We start from the raw sequence: 18,136 nt of genomic DNA, 5'->3' as shown, positions 1-18,136 counted from the left end.
CTTTGTGTCACTTCCATGTCTCAGATGTCTCAGGAGGTTGTCAGTGTGGGCTAATGGGGTGTTTTTAGTTATCCAACCTACAGTTCCCCAAGTTATACCTGAAGCTCTCTCCAGGCTTGGTCTACTTATTCATTGGGTCTGCTAATGATCAGCTGAGTGGGCTTGGAAGGTACCCATTCTCCAATCTAGAGGGAATAGTCCATGTCCTGATGAAATTAGAAGAATACATGTCCTTATACTAACATCTGACACCAATCTCCCTAAAGACTGAGTCTGTACAAAATAGATCAGATTCCTAGGTGTGTAAAGTGAGCCTACCCAAGGATGTGTATATGAAAAAACTGCTCTTCGACAGGTGCTATGCTATGGTTGAATATGACCTAATCCCTTCTAAAACTCATCAAAATTTGATTACACTGTGGTGGTATTGGGAGGCAAGTTGGTCATTAACAGGACTTAGTGCCTTTCTTGAAGAAGTAGGTTTGTTCTTATGAGAGAGAAGCCATTAACCCTCATGCTTTGTCTCTTCTATGTGCTTCCACCTGCTCTTCCTTCTGCTTTTATTTTCTTTTTAAAATACATTAATACATTTATTTTAAAGGTAGAGTTACAAAGGGGGGGGGTATATAGATAGTGAGATCTTCCATCTACTGCTTCAGGAAGCTGGATTGGAAGTGGAGCAGCCAGGACTCAAACTGGCACCCCTAAGGATGCATTTCTGGTGGTGGTTTAACCCACTGCGCCATAACGCTAGCCTCCTTTCTACTATTCTACCATGTAATGACACAACACAAGGCCTTTGCTAGATGTGGCCACTCAACTTCGGACTTCTACCTTCCAGAACTATGAGTTCATGAAACTACTTTCCTTTATAAATTACCCAGTCTCAAATATTCTAATGCAGTCACCTAAAGGAGACTAAGACAAGAGACATGGTAAAAATTTGCTTGTTACTATAGATGGAGGGAGAATGAAAAGAGAATAGGAGATGATGGAGTAACAGAGATGGTGAAAAACCAAGAGCTATGACATGTGCCAAGTCTAGTTTTTAGCCAATTTACTAAACTCATGAAATTTTTGGTCCAGTTGGCACGGAGCAGAAATTAGACCTCTGCTGTGACTATCAGTAATGCAGATAAACATGCCAGCAGTCAGGAACGTGTGGAGATCATGAGAACTCTGGGCTCCCACAGACCTTGATTTGGGAGGTGTGAGCAAGTTTGCCTAAATCTCCAAGGGATAAAAAGGCTCTGGGTGAACTCTATCAAACTGAGCTTCTAGCACACTATTCAGAGACAGCTCAGGTTCAGCTCAGATGAAAGCATTTTGTTTGCAGGGATCCTGGAGACTAGGAATGTCTTCAGGAAGAGGCCTGTTGGTCACAGATCAAGACACCTCCAAGAAGGACCTGTTTGGATATTTTAAGGAGGACAACTGCCCAGTCCAGCAAGGAGATACCCTAGCTATGTTGGACCTGGATTCCCAGCCATTTAATCATGATGCAGAAACTTTAACAACTGAGGATAAAGGCTGTAGCCAGAGGTTAAGGGTCTGTACGTGTGTGTGCAATATGGTATCATCACCCCCTGTCAACTCATTGCGGATTTATACCAGAGACTTGGAGAGAGGAGATGATATTAAAGTGTAAGTTGCACAACAAACTGAATAACTGAAATTCCTGAAGGGCCAAGGGCATCAAGCAGGGATGGATGCTTTGGAGTTTAATAGCCTTTGCAAGTGCAGATATGGCTACCTCTCCATTCACATTGGCCTGAGACTGACAGCCACGGGAGTGTCTGAAGAGTTAGAATGATGAATATGTATAATCAATTTATTTCCTATCTCTGTGACCTGATACTATGTGGGGATCAATAGACTTATGATACATTTTGAGTTTAAACACATTTACATATAAAAATTTTAAGGAGAACCCTCTTTTTAGCTGTTTTGGCAAAATTTTAAACTTTCATGAAGCACAGTTGAATAGATCCTACTACATCAAACTCTCTAAGTAGGAAGTGAGGCATGTAGAGCTATGAAGTTAGATCTTTGCTGAATTTGTAGGCACCTGTTTTATCATTTACAGATAAGCTGGGAAGAACTTCGACTTTTTCTATCTTCCCTTTGGTGACCCACAGCAAAACAGATATTCCCCAAAGCATATTGCCAGCTCCTTTACACTGTTCCCCAGTCCCTGCTACTCCTCTACACAATTATAAGCATGTCTTAGTAAGGGCTCTGCTAGGCAACATAACTTTATTTGGAGAATCGTCCTCACATCAGCCTAAGCCCAGTTCAGAGAGGGATGGTGAAGGACCATCCTGAAGTTAGCCCTTCTCAATGCTCCATGAAAAAGCCCTTCTTGGGCACGTGGTTTTTACAAGATTAGTCTCTCCCTAATCATCATAACAGTATCTAACATGTGCTGAACACTTTCAGTGGGGCGGGCAGCTACTCTGACCACTTTCCAGGAAGAAATGCATTTACTGTAAGGTGGTCATATCTTGTTTTGTTCTTGGGTCTCCATTTTACAAAGGTGAAGTCAGTTATCTAGTCCCTGGTAAGCAAGTGGAAAGCCAAGACTGGTCTTGGGTCTGTCTGACTCCAGAATTCCTGCCCTTAATCTTGGAAATGGTTTCCCAGTCACAAACCATAGGAATGAATTCATACCAAGAGCTGATTTTCTTCATTCACTCGGCATCATTTAAATACCTACTGCATGCTAGAGGCAATGTTGAGAGTCAAGACCTTGATGGTGAACACAACATGATCCCTGCCTTCAGGGAGTTCAAGGTCTAGGCACGTAAATAGATAGTTATAAAAGTCAATGGCTGGATTTTAACAAGGGTCTTAACCAAGGTGTTATGTGACTGCTGAAGAATAAAAATTCTGTCTGGATGGAAGTAGGAGTGCTGGACTTAAGAAAAGATGGTGATATTTGAGCCATGCCTTGGGTAATGGTTGAGAATATTTGCAATGAAAAACTACAGATATCTAAAACCTAACATCAATTTGTCTGAAACATATTTTTGCAGGGTTTACCATCTCAGTAAATGGCATCACCGATTATCTTACTTTTTCAAGCCAAAATTCTAAGAGTTTTCCTTTACACATCCCACATCCAACCTGTCACCAAATTATGTTAAGTATTCCTCCTAAAAATCTTTGAACCCATATGCTTTTATCCAAAGGCAGGGATACTATCCTAGTATAATCTATCATCATCATCTCTTGCTTGGAACGAACCAGGAGTCTTCTAACAGGCCTTACCACATTTGTTCATTATATATATATATATATATATATATATATATATATATATATATATATAGCTTCCTTTTATCTATAAAGACTAATCTGTTTACTTATTAAGACCATATTTCCTAGTAGATAATTTATAATATATACTTTAGAGTCCCTATTAAACACAACATATGGGACTTCTTAGGAATCTATTTCTATTAAAGACTTTTGCCCATATATTAGATATTCCTGCTTCTATTTGTGTCTAGTAATCTTTGTTGTATCCTGAAAATTGTGATGATGTGTCATAGAGATTCGTGATTCTGTTTTTTTGTTTTCTAAAGAGTGTTCAGTTTTATTTCAGAAAATTGTTCAATTAATGACTAATCATCTTGAACTTTTAGAGCTTTGGTTCTATACTTTGTTAGGAGGTGAGGTAGGAATTCTCTAAATTCTTCTGATTTCCAAAGATTACAATTGAGAAATCACCTGTGGACCTTGTTGAGTTTTCTTTTTTTAAAGATTTGATTTATTTATTTGAAAGACAGAGTTACAGAGGGAGAGAGAGAGAGCGATCTGCTGGATCACACCCCAAATGGCTGCAATGTCTGGAGCTGAGCCAATCTGAAGCCAGGAGCCAGGAGCTTCTGCTGAATCTCCCATGTAGGTGCAGGGGCCCAAGGACTTGGGCCATCCTCCACTGCTTTACCAGGTGCATTATCAGGAAGGTGGATCAGAAATGTAGCAACTGGGACACGAACCAGCACCCATATGGGATACCAGTGCTGTAGGCAGGGGTTTTAACCCACTGAGCCACAGTGCTGGCCCCGATTTTTCTTTTTAGATTTTGTTATAAATGGCCTAGAATTGGTCTTACTCTGTAAATTTTTTCTTAAGGACAAGATAGTACACATTTTATACTTGCCTGCCATATGGTCTCTCTAGCAAATAATCCACTTTCGTTATTTTAGTTTGACTGTAAATACAGAAGAAGAATGTATTCTAATAAAAATTTATTTGCAAACAATGGTGACTGGACCACAACCCCTCATCTAGGACATGATCTTGACTCCAAAGGTATGGTTGTTCTGATGTCTTAACTGGATCCCTAGGTGTTAACAAGGTTTCTGCACTCGGCTGGGTCAGAACTCCAGTGCCTCCTAGCACTTCTTGGCTTGCAGTATCTCCATCCCTCTCCCTACCTTGCAGCAGCCTTTCCTGGAAGGCTCCGTGCACTCTTGCCCTGTTTATGTCCAGCCAATCCCTCCTACATCACAGACTTCAGGGCCTGCCTTCTTCACAGCTCAGTTCGTTTACTAAGGCTACCCCGTGGAGCTCAGTCACTTTAGGATCCAGAAATCTGCCCCTGCTTCCTCTGTTCAGTAGGAGTATGTGTTCTATTGGGACTCTCCCTCCCTCCATCACGGTTAAGAAATTGTTCTTAAATAAATTTTTCTAGTTTAAATTGATAGTCTTGTACAAATAAAGTGAGAGGACAGATTAATTAAAAATGTTTCCAACCGTGAATGCAGGTAGAATTTATTATTGGTATGATCACTGATTTTATTTTTACTACTGATCTTATTTTTATTTTAAAGTGAAGATAACAACTCTAAGTATTAATAAAAGTAAAAACTTTTTTTTAAAAAAAGAAAAAGTTGTCCCTAGACGGAGAATTGGAAAAAGTAAGATCCCACTTCATGATTTTCTCTTTTTTTCAGAGATTATTCTCTTTGTTGCCCATTTCCCATGCCCCAAAGCAGTTTCCTTGTATAATATGTCTGGTTTTGTGGTTATTTATGGCAAAGGGACAGTGCAGGGCCAACTTCTCCATCGTGGTGGGAGTGGAAATCTCCACATTCACACCTGCCCCTGTCAATGTATCCTCTACTCTACAGGCATCTAATCACATCCAGTGCCTCCCTAAAACAATTCCATGGTTCCTCATGGCTCTGTATTCAGTGCTTACAGAACAGTATCTGATTTTCCCACTAGTGAATTCCCAACATACAGCAACGTGTCTGCCCGATGATAGGTATGTAATAAATATTTCTGGGTAAATGCAAGAATAAGAAATGCCATTTTCTCAGGGTGAACAACATCAGCAAAGGCAGGGTAGCCTAAGATGGCATGGAGAACAGCAAATGATTCAGTAAAACTCCAGCTCTGATCGATGACTACAAATGACTCAAATGCTTCCTGTGCACAAAATAGGACGATTGAAGATCATGGTGCTAAATTGCCATTTTTTTTCACTTAACCAAGACCTTAAAACAATTTGCCCATCATGAAGCTCTTCAGATGAGCAGAGCTTTCAAGGCAAGACAAGGAGAGCTTTCTTGGGTTGGCTATGCTCACAGACAGACAGATGGACATGTGTGCAGGCATAAGGATTCATCAATTTACTAAAAATAATACCTCAACCAGCTTCTCTCTGAAACCCTAAAAGAAGAGAAAACAGATTGATAGCGAGCACGCCATGTGTGTGATGCTGACATCCTCCCCAGGGCAGAGAAAGGAGGATCACCTTGGAGACCGAGTTCTCTCCCAGACAGCAGGGGAAGTGACTCAGGGAGCTGCTACTTAGGCACCAGCTTAGGCCCCAGAGGACTCATGAGTTGATTAAATACATTTGACAGGAAATTTTAAAGAAAATTACATCTGTGACATTCAGGGAAGGGAAAGACAGCATTTGGGTAGAAATGCACTAAAGACTTTTTTGAAAGTAGATTTTTAAAAAATGTTCAGACGAAACAGAGGTGTGAGCCTGTGATTTGAAACGTGGCAAGAACTCAAATCGGGTCAAGAGTGCTCCAACTGTAGTTTTCACTGCACACTGCCAAATACTCCCAAGGTTAAAGAAGCCGAGAACATGAGAAAGAGGTCAGAAGAAGAGAGAAACTCACATTTATTGAGTACTTCCAGGGTGATGGCATACTTCTTAGAGCTCCACATGAGTTAGCCTGTGTTATGTTCTTAGTTACTCTCTAAGTTAGGTTCTATTACTCTCACTTTAGAAGTGAATACACTGAGGCTTAGGTAAGATAGTACATGGGTCTGAAGTCACACATCACACGCGGCAGAATTTCAATGTGGGCCAAGATTTGTCTAACTCCAAAGCCTACGTTCCTTCCCAAGTACACTACTGCCTCCCTCAAGTGCTACCTCTGTATGCAGTAGAGGGCCTATTTTTACGCAACTTAGATATTCAAAAGTCATGTCTTTCTGTCTCCCGAATCATAGGGTATTGAATTCAGTGCTCAGGCAAGAGGGAGCTTCACGATGATATGGCTGTCATTTTAGAAATGGGAATTGGAAAGCACTCATTACTGATAAGAATCCTTTCCATTTCCCTGTGCATGAACACTGACACTATAATGTATGCATGCATGTATGTAAATACATGTGTGTGCATGTATGTATGCATGTAGGCCAAAGATAAAAATCTGGCTTTACCCTGGAGCCTTAAAGGCAAAATCATAACATCCATGTATGTACGCTTGGCTTTTTCCACGGGTTATAAAGATTAATTAAAAAGACATTTTGATCTAATGCAGAACTGGTAACATTTGAAGGCACTCTCTAAGCTTGGTTTCTTTCCCTGTGATGCGTTTATAAAATTCAGCCCCACCTGTGACAAGGCAAGCCAGCTTTTCATCTGCTCAACGTCCCCAGCAAGGTAAATAGTTTTCTTTAATAGTCAACCATTGAAAAAAAAAAAGACTAAACAGAAACAGAAAGCAGAAACCCAGGCATTCTTCTTCTACTGTCTGCATCATCATGTGAAGTGCTGCAGTTTTCAGAGCATCATCCATTTTCTTGTACATTCTGGTGTTGTTATTCGGGAAGACATGGGGGACGTGAGCTGGAACATATGCCAGTGAGAGTTTGGATGTGTGTGCTGAGAGGAGAGCAGGCAGGAGCCTCGGAAAAAAAAATGTGTGTAAACACGGCAGGGAGCAGAAATCCCAGCAGGGATTGCTGGTTTCCTAGCAATCAATGACCAATGTCCCTTCGGGGCTATTCCCAGAAGTGCAGATTGTTTTAAAAATAGATGTGAATCTTGGTTCAGTTATTGGCATTGTTCTACCCAGAGCTGTGTGCAAAGCAACCTTCTCGTGAGATCTTAAAATCTTAGATTTGAGTTTGGATTTTCAGTTGCTGAGACTTCTCTCAGAAGTTTGCTCCTTACTTACCAGACCCTGGGGCTTTATCTCAGGGTAGCTGTTCCAATCCTGGGCTTCGGAAGGATTTCTCCCAGGGAATCAGAGTGGTAGCTGTCATTCCCTGGATGGTCAGAATCATGCCCCAAGACTGAGCTGCTTCCTTTGTGAACTCTTTTTCAGTGTGACTGGGCCAAATGCTCTTCCCACCTTCTTCTGCACTCCCATTCGTGTCCTGCTCTTCCAGCACAGAACTGTAAAAGGAGCAGGTGCTATCTTTTCCAGTAGACTGGGTGCATCCTGATTGCATCTGACTTCTCTCTAGCATCTTCTGGTGCCCAGACCTAGTATGGTGTAGGTGCTTGGAAATTCTTGTTAAATGACTGAAGAAGTAGACAGAGCCTCAGTGATTCCCCACATTCCCTCAAGTGGACCTTCTATACCTACTCATCAGCCTTATCTTCTCCAACCTGGAAAAAACAAACAAACAAAAAACAACAACAAAAAACCGAAGGCCCAGTGTCTAGGGCTGCTGGATGACATTGCTGCTGATTATCAGGGTGGTCACTGAAATGACACTGTTCTGGAAGGTTGCCACCAAGAGAGGGCAGATATACCCTTATGTGTCAGAGTGGATCTTACTGGAAAGGGAGGGCATTCTTAGCAGCGCCTACTTGGAGAAGAAGAAGGTCTTGATCCAGAGCTGGTGTCTGAGGTTTGGGGGCCTTGAAGATGTTGCCTCCAGGGCACTGAAACAGCATGAGGCTGCTCCTGAGGAGAGTGACACCATCCATGCAGAGTTCATCCAGGAGCAGGGTGGTGGGGTAAAGGACCAGCCCTCTGCAGCATGGATATCCTCCCACTGAGATGATGGGAGAAACTATTTCTCAATGTCACCCTCTGTGTTCATCCTGTGGACTCCTTTAGTACGAGAGAGCTTCAGAAACATCATGGAAAATGGAGATGGTTGTTGGTGCGGTGGTAAAGCCACCAACTGGGATGTTCTCTTTCTGTGTTGGGGAGCTTGAGTTGAGTCCTGGCTCTTCTTCCAATTACAGCTTCTTGCTAATGTGCACCCTGGGAGGCAGCAGATGGTGGCTCAAGTGCTTGGGTCCCTGCCACACATGTGGGGGACTTAGACTGAGTTTCCAGCTCCTGGTTTTGGCCTGAGCAGCACAGTGGCTATTGCAGGCATTTGGGGAATGAATCAGCAGATGGAAGATCTGTCTCTGTCCCTGTCTTTCTGCCTTTCAAAGAAATCAATAAATAATTTTTAAAAGTTTGTGGAAAATGGAATTAAAAGGGTTAGTTTGATGCAAAAAACCTTTGAACTTCATGCCTCCTTTCTTGAATATTATGCATTTCTATTAACTTTCTGAAGTCCCTTGTTTAGTATACTCCTCTGCCTGCTGTGGCCAGTTCTAGCTGCTTCCTAGGGGAACCATAGGATTCCTTGGCTTGAACCACTGGGTTCTAGGAAGAGCTCTTCCAGGAAGATTGCTCAAGGGAATGGTAACTTTGATACAAAAGGATTCAGAATTGCCCCACTAGCTGACCCTCAGATGGAGGAAGCTCCCTTCCAAAGCTTCTGAGATGCTGGAAGCTGGCAGTCCTTCAGCTAGTACATGACGAGAAGAGAAAGGATGCTGATATTTTCCCTGATCAGGCATCAGATCTATCTGTTCAATCCAATCTGCTTTGACTCTTCCCTTCTGATGGAACTGAAGACAAGAAAGAAGTGACTGCTCACAGGACAAATATACAGTAGAATTGGAAAATAAATCTAGACTCCCTCATTCCTAATCATGGCTCTCTCTTTTTAGTTTTTTAAAAAATTTATATTTATTTGAGCAGCAATGAAACATACATACATACACACACACAGAGAGAGAGAGAAAAAGACAGAGACAGAGAGAAAGAGAGAGAGAGAGAGAGAGAGAGAGAGAGAGAACTCTCTACTCATTCACTCCCCAATGCCAGTAACAGTCAGGGCTTGGCCAGGCCAAAGCCAGCAGCCAGGAGCCAGGAACTCAACCTGAGTTTCCTCACGTGGGTGGTAGGGACCCCAGTAGCTGAGCCATTATCTGATTGCTTCCAGAATGTGCACAGCAGGAAGTGAAAGTCAGGATCCACAGGACACACCAGCTCCCTGCAGGAGGTCACAGCTGCTCTAGGTTCCCTGATGAGACAAGGCTGAGCTGATGCACTACCCATCCTAAGCACAGATGAACTGGATAGAGGCACTCTGCCCAAGACACACTGACACCCTGCCTCCTTTCCATCTGTCTGTCTTCCCTCATTCTAGAGCCTGCATCCCTATCTCCAAGACAGCAATCCAATTAACTGAGATTTTTGAAGAAAGCCTGGAAATTGAAAACCAAATATCTCCATGAGGGAGGCCTGCCCTAACTCATTAATCCACTGGGCACTGGGCAGCTTGTGATGGATTGGGTTGATGGTGGCTTCCCTGCCACCCCAGGGAGTGCTGATTTAACAGGATCAAGCCCTCAATCCTAGAGATTAGGATCTCAGCCGGCAGCACAGCACAGTCCCTGGGCTGGCGGAAAGTCACAGAAAATACAACGCTAGGCTGGGCTCTCCTGAATTAGTGATTTCTGTTATTTGGTGTCTTTTTTTGCAAGTGAGAATATCCAACAGCTGCAGAAGGCATTTATGTCCCTGAGGAGCAGTGTGAAGTGGTACTGCCCGCCACTCACATCTTGAAGTGCCAACAAGCCACCTGACCCAGCTTTTGTCCCTGGCCTGCCCTTCACTCTAGCTCTGTCCTGAAGGACCAATCTCTCACTCCCTCTTTCTTTTTCTCTCTACAAGCCAACCAACTTACATTTTGGGCTAGGAACCTCTTCTACCCTCATTGTCTTTTCTGCATTTGTCAGACCAATGGTAGCAGTCAGAGTAGGCACTCAGATTCCCATTTGATGGGTGTGAGTTGAGACTGGAAAGACATAACAGCTAGCAGGTGCAGACTTGGGACTTCGTTGTACATGGCACCACCTGTGTGCTTCCCATGTCACAGCCTCCTTCGTGCATTGGTATTTGTTGTTTCCTGGAATGGTCCTTGGAAGTACACTGGACACTTTACTGCCTTGTCAGCGTCCATGTGTGCCCTCCTCGTTCTCACCCAGAGAACCTGGAACTGGGTCAGATATCCAGGGAAGGTGACTTCCACCCCTAGGTTGATCAAAGGATAATCCTATTCCTCTCAACAATGGGGAAAGTCATGTGACCCAATTCTGGCCAGTGAGAGGGGAGGTAAGATCTGTTGGGAAGCTTCTGGAAAACTCCTTTCCTCTAGGTGAGTCACAGGAGGGGAACTCCTCTTCCTCCTCTGGACATTGTCCTGTCTCTGTATGGCACCCAGGACTGCAGCAGACATCTTGGTACCAGCCTGGAGTGAAAGCAGCGCTGAGAATTTCTGACTCCTGAGCCCTCGAAGGCATGGGGAGTGCTGACTGTCACAACCTTGGCCCCATCCCAACTCTGGACTTCCTGCTACATGAACCCAGGAGTTTCCTTACTGTGTATGCCAGGTAGAGTGGAGCTTTCTTCTCATATCTGGAAGCATCTTCACTGTTATGGTCATCTTGTGGGTACATCAAGGTCACTCAACTCTGACCTGCCCTATGCCTCTCTCTCTGCCACCTGCCTCTGTCCTTTTGCCTGCAGGGTCGCATAAAATCAGGAACCTGAAGAGGAGAACAGATGGGGGCTCTACCTGGCCCAGGACAAATAGCCTGGAAGGGCTGACTGTTTTGTTTTTAATTTTAGAATCACTTGTGCTGGCCATATAGACATGTTGCCATAGACAGCCCTGGTGGTAGAAGCACCTGTTATTCCTCCTACAAAAGAACCACCCCATCCACTGTCCCTGCTGAAACCTGCTTTCTGATCAGGCCTTGGCTGATTGAACCAGGCAGGAACATGCAACTCCAGGCTGCCAGAAGTCTATAAAAAGTAGCTGCTCTTATCAGAGAAAAGATAAGTCGATCACTTTTTTCCCCCGTCTGAAGGGTTTCAACTGAAGACAGAGAACAAAGCTGTCAGCCAGTTGAGCGACAGACACAGCAGATCCGTGAGGGGCATGTGCAGTGTTACATGTTACATGTCAGTGGTGATCAGAAGGTTTGCAAACCATCCTGGAACCACCTGGAGCCACCTGGAACCCCAAAGCTCTTCACTGCTAGGCCCAGCATCCCCCTTGCCACTCCCTGCAATAATCTGTCATTGGAGCGAGATACTCACTCCCTGGCACAGGCTCCCCTTGATCTGGCCTGCCTCACTTCCTGAATCACTTCCACTCCCTAAACATTCCATGTTCTTCCACGTCTTTTTCCTTGGTTCACATCATTCCCTCTTCTTGCTTTTTGTTCAATCGGGGAGATCATATTCATCTTCCAGAAGCAACCCCAGAAGCTCTATGATTCTTTCCTTTTCTCATGTTTCCCTTGCATGCGTTCAGAGGTTATTTATTTAGTGTCCATGCCAAGAGAGAAATGGCGGGGCTGGGGTGATGACAGAGTGGCTCTTTCAGCAGAGGCCATCGGGAAAGGTGTTTCTGAACTGACACCTGAACGTGGAGTGTGCGAGGCCTTGTGAAAGTCTGCAAGGGCGAAGGAGTCAGAGCAAGCCTGCTAGTGAAGAAAGCAAGTGTGGCTCCACTGTGTAAATGAGGCCAAGTGGGGAAAATGGGCAGAGGAAAATATCCAGAGCTTGATGGCCTTCGCGAGCCACTGCAAAGAACTTAGGTTTGGTCTAAATATAAAGAAAAATTCAGAGTCAGAGGCAAGGGGTTGAGAAGATCCACTGCCAGGATCTCCTTTGCATTTTAAAAAGGTCAGTCTGGCTGCTGGCAAGGAGAGAGTAGAAACAGCATTCCAGGCAGAGTGGTTGGCTGCAGAGCGGGGAGGAGTCACCGGTCTGAGATACAGCCAGTAGAACTCCTTGATGGACTGCTCCTGGGAAGGAAGAGAGGGGGTTGGCTGAAAACCAATTTTATTCCCCCAAAATTCTTTTAGCACATATATAAAAATTGTACACATTTGTGTGGTACCTTGTGATGCTCTGATATATCTATACATTGTGGAATGTCCAGTCAGAATAAACATAATCATCTCTGCATACATTTAACATGTTTTTATGATGAAAGCACACAACATCCTATCAGCAACTCAAAAAACTCAACAACAAAAAGCAACCAATTCAGTTAAGAAATGGTCACAGATTCATGCTATAACTAGTACTCAAACAGTACTTTATACTTTGTGTTTCTGTGTGGGTGCAAACTGTTGAAATCTTTACTTAGTATATACTAAATCGATCTTCTGTATATAAAGATAATTGAAAATGAATCTTGATGAAGAATGGAATGGGAGAGGGAGTGGGAGATTGGATGGTTGCGGGTGGGAGGGAGGTTATGGGGGGGAAAAGCTGCTATAATCCAAGAGTTGTACTTTGGAAATTTATATTTATTAAATAAAAGTTAAATAAATAAATAAATCTTTTAAAAAATGGTCACAGGACCTCAATAGTTCTCAAATGAAGAAGCACAAATGGCCAACAAATACATGTAAAAAATGCTCAACATCATTTGCCATCAGGGAAATGCAAGCACCTCCCTCCAATCAGAATGGCTGAAACCCAAAACACAGAGAGTAATAAATGCTGGCAAGGAGAAAAGGGAACTCCTAGACATTGTTGATGGGAACGTGGATTAGAGCCACCATTGTGGAAAACAATATGGAAGTTTTTTTTTTTTTTTTTTTTTTTTGACAGGCAGAGTGGACAGTGAGGGGGGAGACAGAGAGAAAAAGGTCTTCCTTCTGTTGGTTCACCCCTCAATGGCCGCTGCGGCTGGCATGCTGCGGCCAGCGTATCGCGCCAGGAGTCAGGCGCCTCTCCTGGTCTCCCATGCAGGTGCAGGGCCCAAGCACCTGGGCCATCCTCCACTGCACTCCCGGGCCACAGCAGAGAACTGGACAGGAAGAGGAGTGACTGGGACAAAATCCAGCGCCCCGACCGGGACTAGAACCTGGTGTGCTGGCACCGCAGGCAGAGGATTAGCCTAGTGAGCCACAGCGTTGGCCTGGAAGTTTCTTTAGAAAATTAGAAATAGACTTGCCACACGATCCAGCAATCCCACTACTGGGTATACATCCAAAATACACATTGTACAAGAGATACCTGTACTACCATGTTTATAGTGGCACTGTTAACAATAGCCAAAATATGAAATCAACCAAGGTGTTCCTTATCAGATGAGTGGATAAAGAAAATGCGATGTGGCCGGCGCCGCGGCTCACTAGGCTAATCCTCCGCCTTGCAGCGCTGTCACACCGGGTTCTAGTCCCTGTCGGGGCGCCGGCATCCCATATGGGTGTTGGTTCAAGTCCTGAATGCTCCATTTCTGATCAAACTCCCTGCTACTGCACCTGGGAAAGCAGTGGAGGGTGTCTGAAGTCCCTGGGCCCTGCACCCACATGAGAGACTGGGAAGAAGCTCCTGGTTTTGGCCTGGCCCAGCCCTACTTGATGTGGCCATTTGGAGGGTGAACCAGCAGACAGAAGATTCTCTCTCTCTTTTTTCTTTCTCTCTCTCTCCCTCTCTCTCTCTTTCTCTCTGTGTGTAACTCTGGCCTTGTGTAACTCTGATTTTCAAATAAATAAATAAATATATTTTTAAAAAAGTCTTTATGAAATACATGAATTTTTTTCCTTTTGTAAATAAAAAATTACAAAAAAAAATTCCTGTGTGTATCAGCATTGCTGCAAATACAGTGTTTTATCAAACTTTGTTTTATATCTTTGTCAAGCCAACTGTTAAGAATGACATACTACTAGTTTTAATGATCTATGATTATTTTAAAATTTATTGTACATGAATGAAACTGACATCTCTTCATTTATTATTATTTATAGTCCTTGCCTATATTCCTGCTGAACTATGGTCTTTTAACTTTTTGCTTGTTAATTTTTTTATTTAGTGGAACATTAAACCTTTGACTATGAGGTAAATTTAAAATATGCTACCTCAAAATTTTAAAATTAAAAAAATTTTAAAAATTAAATTTGAAAAAAGAGAAAACATTCAAGATCTTTTAGGGCTTTTTTTTTAAAGATTTTATTTATTTATTTACGAGATAGAGTTACAGACAGAGTAAGGAGGAGTGGGGGGAGATCTTCCATCCACTGGTTCACTTCCCAAATGACCACAACAGCTGGAGCTGGGCCAATCCAAAGCCAGGAGCCAGGAGCTTCTTCCAGGTCTTCCATGCAGGCACAGAGGCCCAAGCACTTGGGCCATCTTCTACTGCTTTCCCAGGCCATCAGCAGAGAACTGGATTGGAAAAGGAGCAGTTGGGACACAAACTGGTATCCCTATGGGATGTCAGTGCCACAGGCAGAGGCTTAGCCCACTATGCCACAGCACTGGCCCCTTTCAGTTTTTTTAAAAAAGAAATATACAGTACCATTAATATCATCTGTAGTAACCCTACTGTGCCATAGAGCCCAGAACTTCTCACACTGGTCTAACCCAGACTTAGTGCCTATTCATCAACCTTTCCCATCTGTCCATGTCCAATTCCCTCCCCAGCTACTGGTAACCACTGTGGTGGAATGACCTGCTTTCACCTGACTCCCAGGGTCTGTGTGGTGACTCCGTGCCTCTTGCCCCCATCGTGCTCCTTCTCTCAGAATGAGTCCACAGCAACAAACCACGATTATATATAGAGGCAGAGTTACAGAGAGAGAGAGGGAGAGACAGAGAGAAAGGTCTTCTATCTACTGGCTCACTCCCCAAACGGCCACAACAGCTGGAGCTGGGCCAATCTGAAGCCAGGAGCCAGGAGCTTCTTCTGGGTCTCCCACATGGGTGCAGTGGCCCAAGCACTTGGGCCATCTTCTGCTGCTTACCCAGGCCATCAGCAGGGAGCTGGATTGGAAGTGGAGCAACCAGGACTTGAACTGGCATCCATATGGGATGCAAGTGCACAGGCAGGGGCTTAACCTATTACGCCACAGCGCTGGCCCCAGGCCCCATAACCATTATATGTTAACATCTATGAGATCATTGTTCTTTTTAGTCTCCACCTATGAGGGAGATCATGTAATACTTGTCTTTCTGTGCTTGGCTTATTTCATTTAACATAATGACCTCCGGATCCACCCATGTAGCAGCAAATGACAAGTTTCTAGTCCTTTTATGATCAAGTAGCAGTTTATTGTGTATATGCACCACATTTTCTGTATCCATGCATCAGCGGTTGGATGAAGTGGGTGGACGCTGAAGTTGTTTCCATTTCTTGGATATGGGATAGTGTTGCAATAAGCATGGGAGTGCAGATGTCTCTTTGACAAGCTGATTTCATTCCTCTTGGATGTATACTTTATAGTGGGATTGCAGGATCATAAAGTAGTTCTATTTTTGTTTTTTGAGAAAACTTTATGCTGTTTTCCATAATGACTATACTCATTTGCATTCTCACCAACATCCTCTCCAACACTTGTTTTCTTTTGTCCTTTCGGTAATAAGTCAATCTAACTGGAGGGAGGGTGACATCTCATGGAGGTTTTGATTTGCAATTCCCTAAAGATTTATGATGCTGAACATTGTTTTTATGTACCTGTCAGCATTTGTATATCATTGTTTGAGAAATTTCTATTTGGATCTCCTGCCCATTTTAAAATTGGATGATTCCATTTTTTGCTATTTGAATTATTTTAGTGAATTGAATATAGATTGGGACCTAAGCAATTTGATGAATGGAGACACTATTTACCCAATAGAAATGACAAGTTGGGGCCATAATCCTGAAAGCCATAATCCTAACTGTTGAGATTCTCAAAGTCTATAAAGTCTGCAATTCCTAAAGCCTAAATACTGAAAAAAATCACAATCTTGAAAGCTTAAAATCTTGAATATTGAAATCATGAAAACCATAATTCCCGTTAAAAAAACAAAAACAAAAACAAAAACAGGTCAGGATGCCAACAGCATAGCTTAGTCAAAGCCAAGACCTCAGAACCAGGGAAGCCAATGGCATAACTCTTTGTCCTAGAATGGGAGTCTGAAGACCTCAGGACGTGGGAGGTGGTCTGTGGGTGTCCAAAGGCCAAGAATCCCGGAGCCCTGATGTTCCAGGCAACAGAAGGAAACCATCCCGGCTCTTAAGAGGGAAGCCAAGTCACCTGCTGTGCTTTTCTCTCTGGGCCCCAGGCAGGGGGATGGTGCCCTCTCACCTTGTCCACCTAGACTCGCGCTGATCTCCTCTGAAAATACAACCAATAATGTTTTCCCAGCTCTCTAGGTATTCCTTCCACCTAACACGATATAACAACCTTGTAGACAACTGAAAATGCACTATCCTCTCCAGAATTCAGCTCTCTCTCCCTTCCATAGATTTTCTTTCCCATGGAATTACAGTTTTTGGGATTCCCACATTCAGAATTTATTTCAAAATGGAATTTTAACCTTTTGTGATTGTGATTTTTTTTTTGTATTTTAGACTTAAGGGATTCTGATGTTTCAAAATCCCAACATATGGAATTATGTCTTTCAGAATTATGATTGGCCCAGGGAAACAAATGGAGAAGTGAGTTTTGGGGGTGGAGATCCATAGCTGGGTTGGAGGTAGTGCTCATTAACCATACCCTAAAATTTTTTTATAAACCTCTACCTCTTTGAGGTCAGGTACCAGGCATGTTTTCCATTCCTGCTTCCCCGATTCTATATAGCACAGATCCTCACAGAAGACACACGGTCCATTGTTGATTAATGCTTTGATTATTATAGTGTCCTTATTTCTGAAAAACTGCCCTTCCTTCCATTAGCTCACTTGCTCATCACCAAGCCGTGGAATTTTCACTTTTGTTGACTATTCAACTGGCACTGACCATTGTCCTTTAGTCACAAGTCAATTTGACCTCCCCTCTTACTCATGTACTCTATAAGCCCTTTCACAGTCAAACAAAACTGAACACCAAGCCCTTGAGTTAAAGATTCACTTCAGTAGGTGCTCTCATAGGGTACCTTGGTTCCGGGAGGTGTTCCAATCTGCTTCTACTGGGTTGTGCCAAATTGGCCAATCACCACTCAGCTATTGGGCACCTTACATAATAAGCCCTTGCTTTTGTCTAGCCCTTTGTAACTTATAAAGCATTTTTTATATATCAGCAGATTTGTGCAACCAACTTCTGAATTGATGGAGTAGGTCTCCAGGTAGCAAACTGCCTATTTCACTTCAACTTCATAACTTTGCAACCAGGGTTCTTAGCTAAAATTGTTTCTTCCACCTGAAGCATCCTTGTCTCTTCCTTTGGTCCAAGACACTTTCACTGACCCTTCTGGAATTATCTTAAATATGAAGTGACATCATTCCTGATCCCAGGCTGAGCTAATCACCCATTCCTTTCCCCTCTGTGTTTCCATAGGCTGTGTGGATGTGTCAAGCTTTTTAGCTATTATGCTGTAAGATACACACAAAGCATATACTACATGTATGAGTATCTGTCTCCCCAGTAGATAATATTGTTGAGGGGAGGGAATGCATCTCATTCAACCTAGTGTCCCAATGCCTGATACATTCTCTTACATGCAATTATAATCAATAAATGAATGACCATATGGATATTTAAAAATCTTGAGGTCATATTCTGGTGGACTGCATATTTTGCTAAGGAATATGGACGTCAGCCTGTTGGCATCAAAGAGCC

General features: G+C 43.2%; 1 protein-coding gene across 2 annotated transcripts in view; it reads right to left on the bottom strand.

The window, feature by feature from the left end:
- ASIC2 (acid sensing ion channel subunit 2) overlaps positions 1–18,136 on the bottom strand; it is a 1,130,491-nt gene that overhangs the window by 550,378 nt on the left and 561,977 nt on the right. The gene's annotated exons all lie outside the window — the stretch shown is intronic.

This window comes from Oryctolagus cuniculus, chromosome 17, assembly GCF_964237555.1.
Source record: "Oryctolagus cuniculus chromosome 17, mOryCun1.1, whole genome shotgun sequence".
NCBI lineage: Eukaryota > Metazoa > Chordata > Mammalia > Lagomorpha > Leporidae > Oryctolagus > Oryctolagus cuniculus.
The sequence above is the reverse complement of the archived record's forward strand: the minus strand, read 5'-3'. Positions and strand labels throughout refer to the sequence as shown.